Raw genomic sequence first — 21619 nt, 5'->3', positions numbered from 1 at the left:
CATTTAATCTACTCCCTTAATCTTATAGATGACCTAGAGAGTGAAGTAATTGAATGAATGTCAATAGATGAATAAAATGTATTTAAGTTCTTACTATGTTTTATTCACAGTGGTAAGTTCCAGAGATAGAAACAGAAAAGCAAAACCATTCTTTCTCTGAAGGAGCTCACCTTCTAAACGCTAAAGATTGTCACTAATGGCACCATACCCTTTAGGTTTCCATTTTATAAAAATGGATGCTTCCTAGCTATGTGACTCTATGTGACTTTGGGCAAGTCACGTAACCACCATTGCCCAGCCCTTAACAGTCTTCTCTTCAATATTAATTTTAAGATGGAAGGTCCATGGTTTTCTTTTTTAAGCCATCAGTATCAATGTATGGGACATTCCCATAAGAGAATGCATGGAACCACCAGCATGTTCCATGTGAGTGACCATAATGAACTATGCCCCAGTGGGATAGACTTAGGCATGTACTCTTTCTTCCTCTCCTGTTGTCTGAGAAAATGAGCATTCTGAAGTGCAGCCTGAGTCATATAAATGAGTTTTAATGGAGAATTATTGCAGTATCTTGTTAGAGACTGCTGGTGTACTTTAGACCCATGGTACATTTATAGCAACTGGAAAGGGAAACCCCTGGAGGAAAGCCAGCTATTTGTGAGCAGCTGATATGGACAGTACCCAAGTTGATTCCAAGTACCTATCCATACATTGTTCTCTTTTTTTGAGAGATGTAATCTAATGGATCTCTTTAGTTCTTACTTTCAGCTCTCAATGATGAAGCAGAACATGACAGTAGTAAAATGGTGTTGGTATGCTGCCCATGTCCAAAAGCAAGTAGAATTGCTCCTGGCTTTCAGCCCAGTTTAAAGAACTTTTGAAGGAGAATCTTGAATGAGGATTTTCATTTTCATATTTCCAAGGGATACTAAGAATTATAGAGACAGTTGATTTGCAACTGACAGTGAGTGCTATGATCATCTGATTTTGCCCTTTACCCAATGAAAATAAAGGCTTTGTGGCCTTCCCAGGTCATCCAGTAGTCATGGAAGTCGGAGTGTAGCTTCAGTTTTAAAAGATACCAAAGTATGGTGGAAAGAGTAATTGATCAAGAGTCAAAAGATTTGGGTTCATATCCCACCTCTGTCACATATAACTTGTGGGATCTTGATTAGCCAGCTTTTCCTCCTTTGACCTCCAGTCCTATTACCTATAAAATGAGAAGATTGGACAAGATATCCTCTAATATCTTTTTCAGCTGTAATCTACCAAAAGTATAGGAGCTACACCAACCTGCCAACATCCATGGCAAGGGGCAGCCTTCTTTTGCTTGTCAATCCAGTATAAATTGTCTTTGATACCGTATACTTTTTTTCCTTCCCATTAGTTCCTTATACTGCAATTAGTTTTACTCCACTGACCACCATTGCAATTATTAAATTAGCTATCTTCTCCTGGGTTCAGTTCTTTTGTCTCCAACTAGATTATAAATTCCCTGAGGACTTAGATCATGACTTTTACTTTTCAGCATCTCTAGCCTAGTATATAGTGCCTTGTACCTATCAGATACTCATTAAATATTACATTTTTGATTGATGAGTTTCCAAGTGATTGAACAGTCCTGGTTACTTCACTCTCTGGTGGTATTTGAGCTTCAAGGGGTTGTAATGTATGATGATAAGCAATTATGTAGAACAGGAAGTGTAGAACAGTTTGGAGGCCAAAAGATCTGAATTTAAATCCAGCCTCAATCACTTACTAGCTGTGTGACCCTGGGCAAGTCCCTTAACCTCTTTCTACAGTTCCCTCATCTGTAAAATGAAAATAACAGTTCTACCTTTCAGTGTTTTTGTAAGGATAAAATATTTGTAAAAAGCTTTACAAACCTTAAAGTACTGTAAATATTATTATTATTATTATTATTATTATTATTATTATTATTACTACACTTCTACACTACTTAAAAGCACCGGCTCTTTGGTCAAAACAATCATCAATGAAAGTTGACTCCTAGCAGACTATGTCCCTATTGCCATTTGCTTTTCTGGATGTGTATTCCATCTTCATACTCTAGCCCATATCTTTCCTCTCTTTGTCTGCTTGGTACTTCTGGCCATTTCTCCATTGAGAGTCTTTGCTCATCTGGTGAACAACTGACTTCACACTGATTCGACCCAGTCCTGGCCCAGTCTCCCAAATAATCCAAGTGCTAGGATAGAAGTAGCTTCATTGCTATCCATAGAGGAAGTTAAATAGGGACATCTAAATGGAAGATCACTGTAGAATTCCATCTTTAGAGTGCTGTCCACTCTTCTTGAGGCTTGTCTGATTATAATGACCACTGATAGAACCAGTGGAACGTGATATCATCATCTCCCAGGCAAAAGCCTGGGAAGCTTTTTCTTTGAAGGGCTTGAGTACTCCTCAGGGGGATTTCTCACTTTTCTGGCTCATTATTTCCCCTCACATAATTGGGGAACTTCAGAACCTAACAAAAGATTTTGCTTCTCCCACTTTAAAGGATCCTTTGGGATCTTATTTTATAATTAAGGTTGGGTTGCCTTTCTAGGCAAGTAGAGTATTAAATACTTAACTTTGACTGGAAAATGTCTCAAAGGCATTGAAAAACATAACCTTGGGAAGCTTTATGATCATTGATTTTCTTGTTTAATTTGTTTTTGTTCAGTTTTAATGGTGGATTTAAAGCTAGAAGTGATCTCCAGAGTCAAGTAACTCAATTATTTTTACAGATAAAGAAATTGAGGCCCAGCGATGTACTACAGAATCATCAGTCTTTGAAAATATATATAGTCTGGATCTCCATGTTTAGTCATTTGTTATTTGGTTCTGGAGAAATAGTGAAAGTAATAGACTTGAATTCAAGCTGTAGTTTTTTTTTTCCCTTTTAGAAGCCTATCAGGGGAGTTGCTTCAGCTCACTTAGTTTCTGAGAACCACATTTGGGTTCCTTAGCCCAGGGGACACAGTTATTAACAGAGACCTGGAGCTTTGATATCAGAATGGAGCTCAGTTTCCAATAGAATCTTCCTAAATGAAAAAGGAAAGAGATGACTTAGAAGCTAAGGATTCAGAGAGCTGAGAACACTCCAGTTATGCCCCAATGCTTAGCAAAACCTTGTAATTTCTGTTACCAGCAGGGCTAAGAAAATATGGATAGTGACTTCCTGTTTTTTGAAGAGTTCATAGATACACTTTACATGACCATGCTGGCTAAGTGTACTATGCTCCTTTCTAGCCCACAATCCCTCTACCACCCAAAGGAATAGCCCAAATTCTAAGGTTTTAAAATCTCAAATTATTTCCCTTCAAAAAATGAATATGTCAAGGGCTTAGTGGAGAACTATCTAATGAGTAAACAAGGTAGCAATTACTGTTATTTCCAGTACAGCTTATGTGATTACTGTGATGATGTTTAGACTTCCCTCTGACATATGTTTGGAAATGTTGGAAATTATGTGTAAAGTGGACACATAGATTTCATTTTGCCTTCCCTGGCTTTACCTAACAGTTTGGCTCATTTCCTGAGGATTCATCAATTCCCGCTACTCATTAAAAAAAAAACAAAAAAAAAACTAAAAATTTAGTCATTCCTTTGATCTTTGATGAATTGACTCTAAAGCATTGTTTTTTGGGGTAGGTTTTCTTTGGCAAAAGATGCCAGGTTAACAATGAAGGGAGATGTGTTGGCAACCTCAAAGCCAATTTGGCTCTGTTTCCCTTTGACCTGAAGATATCATGTACCAACTATGAGAAGTAGTAATTAGGATATTAGACTTAAAGTTGTGAGATTCTAGTCCAACTCATTCATTTTATAGAGGATACTGAAGCCCAAAGAGGCTAAGAGATTTGTTCTAGGTCACACATATAGTAAGAATGAGGTCATAATTCAAGTTCTGGTCTTCTAAGTCATAATCATATGCTCTTTTGACTGTTCTGTAACTTTTTCCAGGTTTAAGCTTCTTTTATTACAGAGGGCAAGAGTAGCAACTGTGTTTTGTTTTGTTTTTTTAATATTGGATTCTTTTTAGAACAAAATGGCACAATGCTAAACATGCCATAGGTTACTCAATAATACTCACTAAATTAAATAAAACTGATTTTTACATAATCCTTATGTTAGAAGCTTCCTCTTGACAGGAAGAGTTCAGGTAAACTTTGGGGAAACCTCACCTTTCTGACTACCTATCCAGATAATATGGGAACGTCAGTATCTGACATATCCCAACCCCAGAGTTCCATCACCAGCTTCCTTTAAAAGTACACTGACTCACAAGGCTTAAAACATGAACAGATTTATTTCAAGTTAAAGGAAAAAATAAAATAGAATTTATATGGAACCCATAACAACCTTTCAGGAAATGACGATCATTCCCTGGGGACCAATTCCCTTCAGGTTGTTTTTTTAGCCTGTGTTGTAAAGAACAGCTCTATTTCTAATATATTCTCTTGTCCTTTGTTTCCTGGCCCTGACATTCTGTACGTGAGGTTTCCCATATCTTATAGGAATGATCTCCTTTTGTACTTTACAAACAGATTTTTCTTCCCAATTCCATGTAGTTCAAGGTGACACCACAGCCTGTGTCCCTTCTTCCTACTTTCTGGGTGATCTCAATCTGTTGTTTAATTGTTTTCAGTTGTGCCTGACTCTTTATGACCCCTTTTTGGAGTTTTCTTGGCAAAGCTACTAGAGTGGTATAGCATTCCCCTCTTTCAACCTAGTTATTCCCTAGTCAGGACTATATTCCTTAGGAGGTTCAATAGCAGCATCTCCCTCTCTCTATAAGTTTCTCTTAGTTCACCAGGACTTCCCCCTTAGCATGGAAGAGGGGCCACATCCCAATTCATCTAGAGAAGGAGAGACCATAGATTCCTGGCCCTCCCATGAACCTGTGAGAGGAGAATTTTGACTCCTTACTATGTTTATGTATTTGGGACTCCTTCTGATAGCAAGTGTCTAAGAGAGACTTCCATGGTTCTTCTGACTCTATGATAACATTACTCTATAATCCTCAGAGTAAGATGCCACAGGATTGAGTTCTACTTCCATTTACAATGTGAGGAATATTTAAAGTAAAACAATTCTGATAATTCCTGTAAAAATAAATAAAACAATAAAAACATAAAAATAAACAAATATTGAAGTTATAATTATTATAATACAGTTTATTATTATACATTGTTGTACATCTCATTATTATTTTATATAAATATTATGCTTGACTTCAGATGAATGGTCTAAGCAGCAGCTGCTAGCTCACAGCTATAATTCCACTAACATATTTTGGTGATATTTGAAACCACCATAACAAGATTCTTTGTTCTCTTTTTCTTTGCCTTGATAGCTATTGGCATCACTATCATCAGCATAAAAAAAAAGCAAATACCTTTAAGTGACAGCACTGACCTGTACAAAGAGAACTAGAGGGATGGTGCTTCTGCTCCTCAGAAGTGCCAACTGCCAATAACCCGTTAGAGTATTAGCCGTTGTCATTAAAATATTGAGAAAGCAGTGTTTTTTTGTTATATTGTTTGTAATCTAATAGTAATTCCATATGTGATAGTGAGGGGAAATAGCATATTACAGTGGGAAGCCCAATGCACCAGTCAACTCAGAAGATCCATGTCACAGTTCTTGCTCTGTCATTAATTAGCTATATGATCTTGAGTCATTGGGAGAGTAACAGAATGTTTAAAAAAATCATCTCATCTAATTTCTTCATTTTACTGATGAGGAAATTTGATCACTTATGCTACCCTAGACTACCTCAATTTCTTTAACTATAAAATGAGGGTGAATGAGATGGCTTCTTACATCTCTCCTACCTCTAAATCTATGACTATATGAAGAGAGAAAGTGATTTGTTCAAGATCAGTCAGAAAACAGTGACCTAGCCAAGATGAATCCAGGCCTTTAAGCTCCAAATCTATGGTACTTTTCTCTAGACCACGAATCCTTTCTACTTACAATTTGACTAGTGGAATACATATCAGGTCTTTGGATATCAGTTTCCTTATCTGTAAAATGAAGAGACCTCTAACATTCTGACATATGATTATTCATTTAGCTTGCCCTGCCCCTACTGAGTTTGCTGATTCATTTTACCCATCTTCTCCCAGTAGATTCTTGGAGGTTTCTTAGAATTCTAACATGCTGTGATTCATTTTATCCAACATGTCCCTAATGTATTCTTGAATGTCCCTTAGAATTCTGACATGCTGTGGCGATTCATTTAACCCACTGTGCCCCAGTAGGATTCTTCAAGGTTCCTTAGAGTTCTAACATGTCATGATTCATTCTACTCATCCTTTTCCTAATGGATTCTTGAAGGAGGTACCTTATGATTCTGACATGCTATCCTTTAACCCACTAAGCTCTTATTGGATTCTCCAGAATGCCTTTATGCCTCCGAACATGATTCATTTAATCCACCCTTTTCCTATTGGATCTTTTTTTGCCTGTTATCTTAGGCCTTTACTCCAGTGTCTGTGGCCTCCCCACAAGGAAGATATATTGCACAGGATGACAAGCCACAGAAAGTACATTATAAAATCTTTATTGTGGTTTACATCATTCTGTACAGTACATTTTTTATTATGGAGCCTTAAGGAACAGTTAGAACATTGGTTTGTTTGAATAAGGAGGTGCATATTCTCAGGCAAGGGCATGGCCTACTTTGAGTCCTTCCTTCAGCTTGATTGTTTTCCTTTTGTGTTCATAACAGGTGTATAGGCTTAAAGCCCTTATTTATTTTTCACCTATATTTTATAAGACTTTTGTGATAAAACATCATTGTCATTGAGGTTATCACAAAAACATTGGACCATTATTCAATTTTTGGTTCCTTTTTGCAAGAATAATTTATGGAAATAAATTACGTGAACATAGAATAGTATACCTGTCTGATTTGTGGGAAAGAAAGGAATTTAAGACCAAAAAAAAAAGAGAACATTACAAAAGGTAAAATGAATGACTTCGATTATATCAAATTAAAAAGTGTTTGTACAAGCAAAACCAATGCAACCAACCAAAATTAGAAGGAAAGCAACAAACTGGGAAAATATTTTTATAACATAACTCCCTGACAAAGTTTTAATTTACCAAATATATAAGGAACTAAGTCGAATTTACAAAAAATCGAGCCATTCCCCAGTTGACAAATGGTCAGGGGATATGAATAAGGACATGAAGAAAGCAAAACTATCAATAAGCAAATGAAAACGTGTTCATCATGTGGTTTGTTGGGATTATGATTGAAGTTTGGGCATTAAATTCTACTGCAAATATGAATAACATGGAAATAGGTTCTGATCAATTTTATATGTATAACCCAGTGGAACTGCTTATCAGCTCCCAGAGAGGGGAGGGAAGAGGGGGATCATAAATCATATAACCATGGAAAAATACTCTAAATTAAAAAAAAGAATAATTTATGGACATTAATCTACAGAAGCACAAGGAGACAAAAAAGTAACCATCATTGTCATCCAAATCTCAAATCTATAAAATGAAACAATTAGGGAAAATCCCTTGACTGCTCCTAAAAGTGGTAAACTTCAATGGATCTATGATCTCAGGTAATAATAAGGGTAACTCATTTTTAGAGTTGACAAAGTATGCTTTCATTTGAGTAATCCTGAGGTTGGAAGTGTGAATATTGTTGAATACATTTAATTTCCATTTTACAGATGAGAAACTGAGACTTTGAGAAGGTAAATGACTTACCTGTGATCTCATTGTCTCAGATCCTGATTCCAAGTTCAGTGCTTTATATACAACATTATCCTCTTGACACCCTTAAATGGTACAAATCGCACCACATCATTGTACTTGGAATCATAAAAATTGAGTTTGAATTCTGGTTCTGCTACTTCCTATGTGAACTTGGATAAGTCAATTCTCCCCTTTGGGCCTCAGTTTCCTCATCTGTAGAATGAGAGAGTTGGATTAAATAACATCATTTCCGGGGGCAGCTGGGTAGCTTAGTGGATTGAGAGTCAGGCCTAGAGATGGGAGGTCCTAGGTTCAAATCTGGCCTCAGACACTTCCCAGCTGTGTGACCCTGGGCAAGTCACTTGAACCCCATTGCCCACCCTTACCACTCTTCTACCAAGGAGCCAATACACAGAAGTTAAGGGCTTAAAAAAAATAACATCATTTCCAACCATGGGTCTGGGACACTATGATCTTCAACCAGTGTGATTCATGTCCATGTCTATTTTTATGCAACACATTGTGTCTTCTAAAGGTTAAGAAATACCAATTTTCATAACTTTCAGTAGGTTTCCCATCCTGCAATAGTGGGTCAATATCAAGTCCATGTCTCAGGGAATCAGGCTAAAAACTGAGACATAATATTTACCACAGCTTACCTGAAATCACATAAGAGGTCTATGGCAGATGGCTATAATCCAATGCCAAAATCCATTGACTTGATGGGTTATGCATATGTGATGAGGCACTGAAACTGAAAAGCTTTCTTAAATGAATATTTCTCAAGGAAATTGGACCAGCTTAAAGACCATGATTGCTGCAGGAAGATGATTGGCCTAATTGTGATTAAAGTATGCCCCTATGTAATGACAGAGGTCTGCATATAAATAAATACCTTACAAAATCTTTAATAATCCTATGATTGTATGAACTAACTTCCTTCTAATTGCATTCCTCTGGACCACCAAAGGTGGAAAAGTGGATAGAGGACCAGACTTAGAACAGGAAAGATCTAAGTTCAAACCTAGCACTGGATACTTAATAACTGTATGCCCTTGGACAAATTATTTAGCCTCCATCTACCTGTATTTCTTCCTCTGTAAAATGGGAATAAAAATAGCATCTACATCAGAGGGGTCATTAGGATCAAATGACGTAATATGCATAATGTACTTTGCAAACCTTAAAACATGATATAAATGTTAGTTTATTACTGTTCTAAATAGCTTAAAGTATTGTACTTCAAATTTATCATTATTATGAATAACAATAAAAGCTAGCATTTATATAGAACTTTAAAATTTGCAAAGTGCATTGTAAATATTATTTTATTTGATCTTCGCAAAAACCCTGAGAGGTAAGTGCTATTGTTATCCATATTTTTCAGTTGAGGAAATTAAGGCAAAAAGAGTTTGAGCAATTGCTCATGGTCACACAACTAGTGAAGTATTTGCAGCCGGATTTAGAACTCGGTACTTCCTGATTCCAGGTTCAGTGTTCTATCTCTTGTGCTACCTGGGCAACATGATGTAGTTTCAGGAGCACTTAAACTAGTCTCAGAAAACCAGCATTAGAATCCCCATTCAGCCATTTGCTGTATATGATGTTGGGCAGGTCATTTAAGCTTCCTCAGTCTCAATGCCATCATTTTTTAGGAGGATCTTGTGGCTCAGTAGAGTCTGGAACCTTTATGGTATCTTCCATTAACAACCTCCTGGACAGAAGAGGAGGACAATTTTGCCTGAGTGTCTGTAGACCCATTTCTACTTCATTGAGAATGAGAGATTAGGCACAAGTCATAGGGGATTAGCTATTGATTGGAATGTGTTGGGTCTCTAAAAGAAAGTTGAGATGGTTAGGAGAGATACAGAGACAGACAGAGACAAAGACAGGAAAAAAAGAGAGGCAAAGACAGAGAAATAGAGAAAGTCGGATTGAGTGAGAGGGGGAAGAACAGAGACAAGACAGAGACAGACAGACAAAAAGAGAGAAACAGAGAGACAAAAAAGAGAGACAGAGAGAGAGTGAGAGAAGGGCAGAGACAGAAAGAGAGAGAGACAGAGAGAAAGGAGAGACAGAAGGATAGAGAAAGACAGAGAGGTGGAAGAAAGAGAGAGGCAGAAAGACAGAGACAGAGAGACAAAAAGAGAAAGAGAAAGAGTGAGAGATAGAAACAGAAAGAGAGAGACAGAAACAGAATCAGAAAGAGACAGAGACAGAGACAGAGAGAGAGAAGAGACAGACGGACAAAGAGACAGAAAGACAGAGCCAGGGAGGCTAAAGCAGGGAACTAATAGAGACAGAGACAGAGAGACAGAGTTGAGCATATAGAGCTCTAATGGTGGACCTGGTTCTTAGTCAGGAGAAAGCAGGGTAGAGCAAATTCTGTATGTGCACAGACTCTCCCCCTGAGAGCCAATAATGGTAGCCTTGAGATTAAAGTAGCTCTAACCTATATAGCCCCAGAGGGATTAGTGAGAGGCAGTGGAAGCAGGACCTATCAACCATGTAGCCCCAGGAGAGATTAGTCATCTGCATTAGGGAGAGTTCTTGAATCCTGAGTTCTAGATCCCAGATGATACAGAGGCAGTCTCAAGACTCAAATGACTGAGAAAAGGTTGTTGAGGATAGGAAAATATTATGGTTCGGTGGTGAGAAATTCTGAGCCCTAACCCTCTGGAAAAGTGTTTAGAACTGGGCCATGGTTCAAGCACTGAGAAGCCACCAAGGACAAAGCTTCGTAACTCAGGAACAAAAGCCTAGACTTTGCCTTTGCTGCCATTGTATGTGTTTTATTTAGACAGAGCAGATTCCAATGGGAGGGATGTTTTCTCTCCAGCTACTCCAAACTCATTTTCTTTTTGTGGAACTTTGGATCACAGAGTGACACAATGAATGGGAAAGAATGCATAAGGTCCTGTGAAAAAGGAGGAGTAATGAAATAGGAAGAGTTGCTTCTCTAGCAACCAGAGTTCATGTCCTTTTGGGAGTGCTCAAATACTACAATTAATACCATGGTGCTGGAAGATTTTATATATCTTGCAGCTCACTGGAATATAAGAGGTTACAAATTTACATAAATTATTTATGGCCTAGAGCATTGTAGGAGCCCTAAAAATGCTTGTTGACTTGTTTACTAGATTTATAATGTTTATAAAACCATAAGCTTATGTAGAGATCTGGCCTTCTTAATCCAAACCTTTCACCTGATAGAAGAGGAAATTGAAGACTACCAAAGATTAAATAACTCAACCAAGTGAGCCACATGTGTAATAAATGGTAAAGGAAGGTTTTGAACTCAGATCCTCCAACTTCCAACCCAGTGTTCTTTCCACTACACCATGTTGACTTGGCCCTTTCTTCTGCATTGTTCCTGTGGGGTAAAATCAAGACTGATGTTTATCCAATATTGGTTATTACCATGAGTGCTTGCATAGAAGCTGAGACCCTTTTACCCACACTAGACATTATATTATGAGATTCCCAGAGAAAACTTTATGGAGAGACAAACACAAAAAAACAAAAACAGAGATCTGAATTTTGGAGAAACTGGGAGATTGAACTTAAGCCAGAGTTTTGTATATTTGCTTCTGGTTTATTCTTGATCTCATAGGGTTGATGTAAGGATAGAATAAGATAATGGATGCTGAAGTCCTTTGTAAGCTATAAGAAACTGCAAAAAACAAGACATTTATTATTGGTTATGTTATATATACACATATATCACAGCACATTTAGAGATTTTTTTTAATTTAATAGACTAAGTGCAGTGTCCCAGAAATTCTGCTGGTTCTGATTAGTGCTTTCCAACTCAATTAGCATCCTCCTACCTAAATATGTGAAAATTTCTACTAAAGGTGATGCTTAGGTAACAGTATTAACTGTTTCACATGTCATTCATTTTACCAAAACATCACTATCTCAGTCAGATTCTAAAAAGATGATTTCCAGGTTATTGAGACAGGGTCCCAGATTATTGATGGCCTGTGCAATATGTATATCATATACTGGCACCTAAAAAATAAATACATCTATGCTGAAAAACTATGGCACATTAATGTCTCTCTGCAAGTAAATAATGACAACCCCATGCTATTCAAACTAATTGAGACAGGAAGTTTCACAGAGACATGAACCAAACTGAAAAGATTATGTGGCTGAATTCAATTAAATTCAATCAACATTTATTAAATATCTTCTAGAGAGAAGAACAATCAACCAAAGGATCTTCCCTGTTGGCTTTTTATTTAGTTGGTTTTTACTTGATACCCAAATAAAAGCCCATTTCTGTTTTGTAATGAACTGTAATAAACAGTTCAGTTTTAACACTGAACTGGAATTTAGATGAAATTATGTGAACTGGCTGCATGTGGCCTCTAGATGGTATTTGGGGGAAAGTGCTTGGGATGCATAAGTGTTATTTTTACCCAGGTCTAGTCACTGAGGATGTGTAAAATAACCTTAGATCACCATCTGCTAGTTGGGTTGTTTGTGTATTTAGCTATAACGCATCAGTTCACTTCTGTCCCCTGGAGCTTCTGATTTATCTATTTTTTTTTTGTATTCTTGGCCAGGTAAATGGAACCCAAGTAATATTTGAACTGGAGATACAGTAAGACAAGTGTACAAGTCATCAAGTTAATATACAAACATGACTCCTGGGCCTTGAAGTGAGAAAATAAATTCTCATACTTGAAGGATACAAAATGTTCTGAACACCTATGACGACTATGCCTTTTCTCATATTGAGGCAGGAAGTTTTATGAGCACACAGAAAACTTGCTTTAACTGGATGCACGATTCTCTGGGCAGATAAAGCACAAGGCAAGTGGAAGGAGAAAAGGCCAAAGCCTCAGAACCTCCAGGGCAGTGATGATTATTGTTGTTTAAAGTACACCCTGTCTGCTCCCTAAATTGCTACCTATATCCCAGACAGGGGTGTTCCCCAAGGGGACTTTGATTTGCCCATGAACTTTGAGGCTGAATGCCATTGCTGTTGGCACTGTCATTAAGCACCCAGGACTTGCATGATGAGGGTGGGGAGATGAGCCTAGGATATATAGAACCAGAGGCTAGAAGAGATTAAAATATGTCCAGGTAACAAGAGCAGAGCAGGGAATGAACTCTGGGTGCATTTCCTACTGCTGTCAGATCATGTATCATTGCCACTAAGTTGCCAGAATTACCGTGCTGTTGAGGAATTGCAGATAAACTTCTCCAGTGAATTTATATCATGCAAATAGAACTTACTTATAGTGTATAGATAGAAGGGACAGAAATGGGAGGAATTCTAGAAAAACTTATAAATAGCACACATTTATGGAGCTTACAGACTGGAAGAGGCTGAGATTATCTAGTTCAAACTTTTCTTCATGGTTATGGAAACTGAGTCCCCAAAAGAAAAATGACTTGTCTAATGTCACATAGGTTGTAAATAGCTAGGATTTGAACCAAGGTCCTTCCTTTGTTGCTTCTAATATTCCATCTGCCTCTTCTGTATAGCATAGAACAGTGATTCCCAAATTGAGTGCCACCGCCCCCTGGTGGTTGCTGCAGTGATACGGTATGGAGGTGATGGCCACAGGTACATTTATCTTTCCTATTAATTGCTATTAAAATTTAAAAAAAATTAATTTCCAGGGGGCTAAGTAATATTTTTCAGGAAAGGGGGCAGTAGGCCAAAAACCTTTAGGGAACCACTGGCATAGAATGTTCATTTTTTGCACTGCTGAATTTTTCTTCATGAGTCTATTCTTTCCCAAAATATTAGCCTTTTTAGCTTTATCCTCAGGAGGATTTGCTTGCATTTATGTTAAGGCAGACTAAGATCTATTGTTGGATTGCAAAGCACTATTGGAACTAGCAAAGTCATCCAGTAACAATAAATATAAAGAAAAATGCTCACCGAACAGAACACTGGCTATGGTCACTACCTACTTACATAGGACGTGATAGAATCACCATATTTTTTGATTCGAAAAGGGCCTTAAAAGGTCATCTCTTCCAGACAATCATTTTATAGATCAGGAAAGTGAAGCCCCAAAGAGATGAAATGATGGACATGAGGCCATGCAGGTAGTAAATGGAGATCTAAGGTTGGAGTCTGGGATTAAGTGGTCCTCAGAGATTAATCGCAGATCTCAGAGCAAAAGAAAGAAATTATGCCTTTCCCCTTTGGCTAAAGAATGAAAGAAAGGGTTTCCTTTCATCACAACTTTGTTAGACAAGTGCAACTAACTGTAAATTGAGCTTGAGGCCACATGGGCTGTATGCCGGAGGGAACTGTGTGTGTGCCATAGAATGGAAAGCTGTTTGGGACTGGCACAGAGGGACCATTGCTAGGCTCTGGGAAACTCACCAGGCCCTAGGGGAGAGAAGTGAAGCTGGGCCTCATTTCCTCCACAGTGCTATGGGAAAGGTGACTGAAAAAAAAATCTGTGGGTGGAAAATTACTTAGGGCTTTTTCCCAGGTTCACTATTTTCTGAAGAGAAGGTCAAAATTCTGCAGTCTTGGGTTTCCAGATTCTCTTCCTACTGTCTTAACTAGTTCTGAATTTTCAAGGCAAAACAAGAGGTCAAAAATGATGTCTGGGGGCAGCTGGGTAGCTCAGTAGAGTGAGAGTCAGGCCTAGAGACAGGAGGTCCTAGGTTCAAACCCGGCCTCAGCCACTTCCCAGCTGTGTGACCCTGGGCAAGTCACTTGACCCCCATTGCCCACCCTTACCAGTCTTCCATCTATGAGACAATACAACGAAGTACAAGGGTTTAAAAAAATCTGTTAAAAAAAATGATGTCTGTCCAATTATCTCTTTCAAAAGAATTTATAGAATGAGTTCTGGATAGCAAAATGATCACATACAATCATCATCCTATATGATGCTAATGACTTTTTATTTTTTAATTCAGAAAATCTCTGACTTTGAACTCAAATAACTATAAATGTCAAGGACTTTTCCTTTTCCCCAGGTTGAGAAGAATGGAGACCTATCTCCACAGTGCAGAACTGCTTCTTATCAAAACAGCTTAGCTCAAATCATCAAAGCTGTTTTATTTATAACCTGCTTAGCGGGAGAAGAGATAATCAAGTATATCATAGAGACATCCTCAGGTACCAAGTCCTCACAGCATGCATCTTTAGATCCCCCTGCCACCTTTTTTCAGTGTCCTGGCAGACCAGAAAACTAAAGAAAGAAAGAAATTAGGTTAGATTGTATAGAGAATTTGGCATAGTTATGTTTAAGTTTTTTAAAAAAGGATCCTTACACGTGTCCATGTTTAAAAAAAAAAAAGAGGCAGTTCACATTTTGTACTGAATGATCAATGCAGAGGACCAAGTTATGTTATTTTAAATTATTTTACAACTCATTTATAGCCCCTTTTATTCAGAAAGCATCAGCAGCCAAGAAATAAGTAGCCTGTTACAGACAAATAGGTCAAGTGTCCCTAGAAACAGCTCTGCAAGATGGAGAAAGACCTTAAGATCAGAGGAGAGAATGATTAGAACCAATGGAGTTACCTTTTTTCTCTCTTTCACTGCAACAGTAAGCTGTTTCCTTCTCCCACTTAAGTCATGTGGGAAATGAGACAACCCTTGGGATACTCAGTGGTTACTTAATTTAAACAGCTTTACAATCACTGGCCAGAGAATGCCATGGAAGAACAAATATTAATAACATTGTAGACAATTTTAAAAGCTGAGGATATTATATCTTGAACACATTATTACTAGATGCTGCATTTTAATTACTCACATGGGGGGGGGGATACCTTATTGTATCTGACTTGTTTCACTCAGACTTTAAAATGTATATGTAAGGTAGACATTAGCTGCTGATCAGGGCTATTTTATATAAAAGGAAAAAGAGAATATTTTCTCAAGGGTGAGATCATTTCACAGTTATCCTTTGAAGTATACAGGTGAAGGGTTCAAGGATAAGATTTCACCCTAATAGTCAAGGACATAAATATGTCTCTCAGAGATCTAAGTTATCTTCACATACTATTCTCATAACAGAATCTCAGAGAATCTCAACAAGCATATATTTGTGGTTTTATTCCCATTTTTAAGAGCTGCATAGGTAACATGAAAAATTAAGTTTCTCATGCTATTTTTCATGTAAGTTGTCTTTTGGTCTTTTTCACGGGTGCATTATTTTTGGAATTTGGGAGATAGTGGGTAAACCAGCCAGCAAGCATGTCATTTCCCACTGCCAAGAGCTCAGGACCTACAAGTGGATTTACTAGTGAACAAAACCAAAGAACTTCAGAGATGGAAGGGACCTCAGAGAGCACTTAATATATGACTTTTATTGGTTAATTCATCTCCTGATCTCTAACTTAAGACTTTCAAAGATGGAAAATTACCAAAGTAGCCCATTTCTACTTTTAGAAAGTCAATTTTTGAGATGGATTTTTTTTTTGCTTAGACAAATAAACCTCTCTGTGATTTCCATTCACTGTTCCTCATGCAGCCCTCTGGGACCATATGTTGTTGTTTCAGTCATTCAGTAATGCCCAACTCTTCATGACCCATTGGACGATAGTATGCCATGCATGCCCTTTTGTCCTCCACTATCTCCTGAAGGCTCATGTTCATTCCTTCCATGACATTGTCTCTCCATCTCATTCTCTGTCATCTTCTTCTCCTTTTCCCTTCAATATTTCCCAGCATCAAAATCTTTTCCACTGAATTCCGTCTCTCATTATGGGGACAAAATATTTAGGCTTCAGCTTATTTATCCTTCTAATGAACAGCCAAGAGAACATGTGTAATCTGTGTTTCACATGACAGCCCTTCAAATATTTGAAACCAGCTATCATTCAGCTTCCCCTTAGTCTTATCTTCTCTAGGCTAAATATGTCCAGTTCCTTCAACTTATCCTTCAATGCTTTACTTTTTACTCTTTCCAGCTATACTAGAAAAGCTTGGCCTGGACTCCCTCCATTTCGTCAAGGTCTTTGCTAAAATGTAGCCCTCATAATTGAATGTAATACTCTAAGGATAGTCTGACCAGAGTGGAATGAAGTAAAACTAGCACCTTCTTTGTTCTAGACCTTTTGTCTTTATTTTGTGGTGTAGTGAAAAGAGCACCATGCTTGGAATAAGAGTCTGCCAAATGCTCTGCTGAAGTCCTAGCATATGGTGTCTAGGTCAGTCTTCTAGTCTACTGTTATAAAGTGTTCGGGTTGAGAAGACTATTTCTTAATTTTTTCAGTCTCAGAAGATGAATGCCTGAGGTTGTCAAGGAAGGTAACTAATCAAGGAAAACTCCAAAAATGATAGAAGAGCTGATAGTGCAAATATCTTGGAAGGCCTCAACAATGTTACTTGGCCAAATTAGAGTTGCTGATTCTAGTGTCATGACCCTTTGGGTTTCACTTTCCTTACCCTAGAGGTGTGGTGGTATAGAAGAAAGAACACTTGGCCTGGAGTCAGAGGACTTGGGCTCAAGTACTGGTTCTGTACTTACAACCCTTGTTACTTCTAGTCTTTTTGCCTCTCTTAGAGTCAATTTCCTGATCTATAAAATGCAAAGGAAAGGAGCAATTGTCTTAGGTGACCTCTGATCTCCCTTCTAGCTAAGGAACTATGATTCTATGGGTTTTTGATGGTGTTCCACATTTCAACTTGATGGCATAACTGTCCCCCCTGACCCTACTCACCTGTTTCTCTCTTTGGGTCACTTGATAGTGGGCACCATTTTCACAAGCTACCATTGTCATGAAGAGTGTGGGAAAAGAATAAGGATTCCTGAATAGCCTACTATTAAATTTTGTTTCTCTTGGTCAGCTAGAAATCGAGGTTGACTCTTCCTGACATCCTCAATCCTCTCTTGACTTGTTTCCAGAGGCTTTGGGTAGTATGAATGTGGGTATTACAAGAGAAATTATACTGAAAAGCATGAATGGAACCCAGACTAATGAACCCTGGGGCTTAAATGGGAAAGAGACATAAGCTTCAATACAGGTCTGCCATTGTGCCATGTTTGAGCAAAGGTGCCTATCCATATGAGTGTCTCTTTTCAGTGACCACGCAGAGAACTTTGAATGCATCTTTGCACTAAGGAACATCAGCAAGGCAGGAGGGGGGAAATGTATTCTCCGCCCTGCTTGTTTATTCTGAAGAAAGGTACTCTCTTGTGATTTCCCAAAGGGCTTTATTAATACTGCATGATTAAAGTTCTTTGATCTGCTAGCAGGGAGGACTAGAAATTGACAACCATTTCTTCTAATCTTGCTTTTCCATCCCCTCTGATTCGAGCCACCAAGAACTGCCTGTACAAAGCTCCAAAGTATTTAATAAAGTGAGCAGCTCCAGCCAGTTCAGTGTAGCCTCAGAGCCACAACCTTCACAGCCTAGCTCTGAAGTAGGGATTTAATGAATTAATGTAGCTTGGGTTGCCATGCTGGCACAAGTGTACAGGTGACCTCACCTGTCCTCCTAGTTAATCTTGTTGTGTAAACGGGTGAGTTTGCTGTTTCCCTGCTGTGGAGACTGGATGTTCTTGGCACCTGGACAGGTGGCTTAAGGCATGACTCAGAGGTATATAACAACTCAGGGAGAACTTAATTATTGTCAGTGCCAGTCCCTAGAACTCTCTGGCCAGCTTTATGAGCTGGTTTCCACCTGAATGTGATTGTCTATTGTCTCTAGAAGAGTGATTTCATGAAAGTAGTCACAATCTAGGGGACAAGCAAAGGAGGATGCTAGAGGTGGTTAGAGAGAGAATGACATTCAGGTCTTGATTCACTTTGAATGGTGTGGGGGCACTGTCTGTGGGGACTTGCTGGCATTAGTTTTGAATCATCTCATATGCCTCTCCTCCCTTTCCAGAAGAATTCACAGATTTTCCCAATTCTTTGTATTGCTCATGAGGAAGCAATGGGCTGAACTTTGTAGAACAGCAAGCAAAGTGAAGCACTCTTACTTTCCTGGCAATGACAATAAGCTTTCGATGTGAAATTACCATTGAGTTTTGAGCAATCCTCTACCATCCAGGGTGGTTCAGGGTCAAGATATTTCCAAGTTTACAAGCAAGGGAGCATAATATAATAGAAAGAGATCTGGACTTGAAGTCATATCCACAAGTTACATTCTATGTAGTCTTGGGAAAGTAATTTTAATCTCTATGAATTTTAGAGAATTTATTAACAAAATGGAAATGTGTGATTAGAAAGGAAATGAGACCATCACCTAAGAAGGTTTTTAAGGAATAAGTGGTGGAAAACTGGTGTGGTTTTAGTATAGCTTCAGGATATCAAAAGAAGGTGAGGAAGAGCTGCAGAGTATTAGGGGACCCCCACAAGCAAGCTTATGGAAGGACATGGACAGTTAGTCTAGTAGAATATTTGAGTAGTGCTGGTTATACCTAATGGACAAGGCTTGTAAGGACCAGAGGAGATAATGTACATGTAACTACTATGCAAATGGGAAATTGCCTTTGGCCTTATAGAACTGAAAGTTTGCCCTGACTACCTGATAACTAGTCAACGAAGGAAAAGAAGAGTTGTTGCTGATGTCAATAAAGGTGATGATGATGATGACAGTGGTTCTTAATTCTTCTTGGTAGAGTTGAGATAGAAGTTGCCTTAGGACAAGCTGATACCCTATTATCATCCTTTTATGTTTCATAACTAGTGGGCTTTAGCCCAAGTGGATGAGGGACTGCTTTTTATAATTGCATGAACATTGTTATTATGCTTTTTTAAAAAAAAAAAACCTTAACTTCTGTCTTAGAATTGATACTAAATATTGGTTTTAAGGCAGAAAAGTGGTAAGGACTAGACAGTTGGGGTTAAGTAGCTTGCCCACGGTCACGCAGGTGGGAAGAGCATGTGAGGTCATATTTGAACTCACAACTTCTTGACTCCAGGCCTGACTCTTTAACTGCTGAGCCACCTATTATAATTATAATTATAATTATAATTATTCTTATTCTTATTATTTAGAGATGGGAATGGCCCTGAGATTTCCTTGATATAGAGGAATTCCAATTAAGATAACTCAATCTATCAATGGAAATTGACACTTCCTATGCAATGTATAATCTTAAAGGATTGTCTAGAACAGGGATTGGCAACGTATTGCTCTCGAGCTATATCTGGCTCTTTTGAGGGCCAGATATGGCTCTTTCTGCAGGAGCCATAAAGTCAATTTTTTTTCAGGCGCTGTTACAGGAGTGCGCACTGTGAGCACTGTACGGCTCTCACGAAATTACATTTTAAAAAATGTGGCGTTTATGGCTCTCACGGCCAAAAAGGTTGCCAACCCCTGGTCTAGAACATGGAGATATTAAATGATTTGCCGAACAGCCAATGTGTGTAAGAGGAAAGATTCGAACCCAATAACTTTAGCTATTTTTATTATTATCTTCATTTATATAATGATGGATTCATAAGAGATGGATTAATAATGTTATTTCATTTTCTAATTTTTACAGGATAATGATATCATAGGTATGTAGAATGTTTTCCAGTAGTATATAAACTCCTTTGGGACAAGGATTTTTTTGTGTGTGTTCTTGATTATATATTTCCATCTTTAACAATGTGTTTGGCATATAGTCTATGTTTAATAAATACTTTTTGATGGATCAATGTCTGTGGATTTATAATAAAATTTATAGATCAATGTTAGAATTTTTTGAACAGGTAGTCTGTGAGATTAAAGAACTCTGACCTGAAAAGAGACTTAGAGATGACCTGGTTCGAACCTATCATTCTTCATTGTAGGTGGTTTGCCATAATTTGCGTAATCCTCAGGGACATAGTTTTCTACCCAAACAAGAAGAATTATGAAAAATGCGGGAGCTAAGTAGCACAGTGGATAGAACACCAGCACTGGATTTGAGTGGACTTGGGTTTAAATTTGACCTCAGATACTTTCTAGCTGTGTGACCCTGGCAAATCACTTATGTCCATTTTCCTACCCCTTATTAATCCTTTGCCTTGGAACCCATACTTAGTATCAATTCTAAGATAGAAGGCAAAGGTTTTATGAAAAAGAATACCCCAGAAAAAGTAGATATGAAAATAGGGCTCTCTAAAAAAAGGGTAATAGATTTGAGTATTCTTAGGAAAAAATTGAGTTTAAATCCTGCCTCTGGTACTTATATAAGCTTCATGATCCTGGGCAAGTCATTTAGCTTCTCTGAATTTTAGTGATCTCATCTGTAAAATGGCAATAATAATGCCAGGAAATTTAGCTTTAAAAAAAAAAGACAGCCTAGAAGGCACTTGTTAATTGGGGCTGATCTTTGTCTAATCTAGTGGGATAAGGAAACACTTGAGAGGAAAAACAAGCTGCCTTCCATATACATTTTTTTTTCACCAAACCAGTGATTTCATTGATAATGGAAACATATATTATCAATGTATCTGCTCCATAACTCACTTTTTAATATCATGAATTTCTGCTTTGTTGATTCTCATCATCCATCAGTGTCCATTAGTATGTGCCAAGGTGGGTCTGCTACAATATGGAAAATGAAACCTCAAAGTTTTCCAAAATCAAGGATTACTGACTTTGATACTACACTTGATCTTAGCCAAAAGGCCGAGAATCGATGGATTACTGACTTTGAAAGGAAACATCTGTTTGATAAAGAACAAGTTTAATTTAAACACACTCCCATATTTTCTGCAATTCCCAATAATAAAATCCTATTATTTCAGCAACAGGTTCCAGAATTTTCCTTCACTGGTTATATCACTTCTAATCTCAAGGTCTTAGTCTTAAGGAGTTTTATAGCTCTGTGTGTGTGTGTGTGTGTGTGTGTGTGTGTGTGTTCATGAAATGTAACAGATCTATATCTAGAGGTATATATATGCACACAATCATAAGTGTAACACTTACATACACTGTCTACTGAATTTTTGAGGGCAAATG

The 21619-nt window shown here is 37.9% G+C and overlaps 1 pseudogene; it reads right to left on the bottom strand.

The window, feature by feature from the left end:
• Positions 1-21150: 21150 nt before the first annotated feature.
• LOC123248289 lies at positions 21151-21298 on the bottom strand (annotated as a pseudogene).
• Positions 21299-21619: the final 321 nt, after the last annotated feature.

The sequence above is a fragment of the Gracilinanus agilis genome, chromosome 4 (assembly GCF_016433145.1).
Source record: "Gracilinanus agilis isolate LMUSP501 chromosome 4, AgileGrace, whole genome shotgun sequence".
Lineage (NCBI taxonomy): Eukaryota > Metazoa > Chordata > Mammalia > Didelphimorphia > Didelphidae > Gracilinanus > Gracilinanus agilis.
Note: the sequence above shows the minus strand (reverse complement) of the source record. Positions and strands in the feature narration are given on the sequence as shown.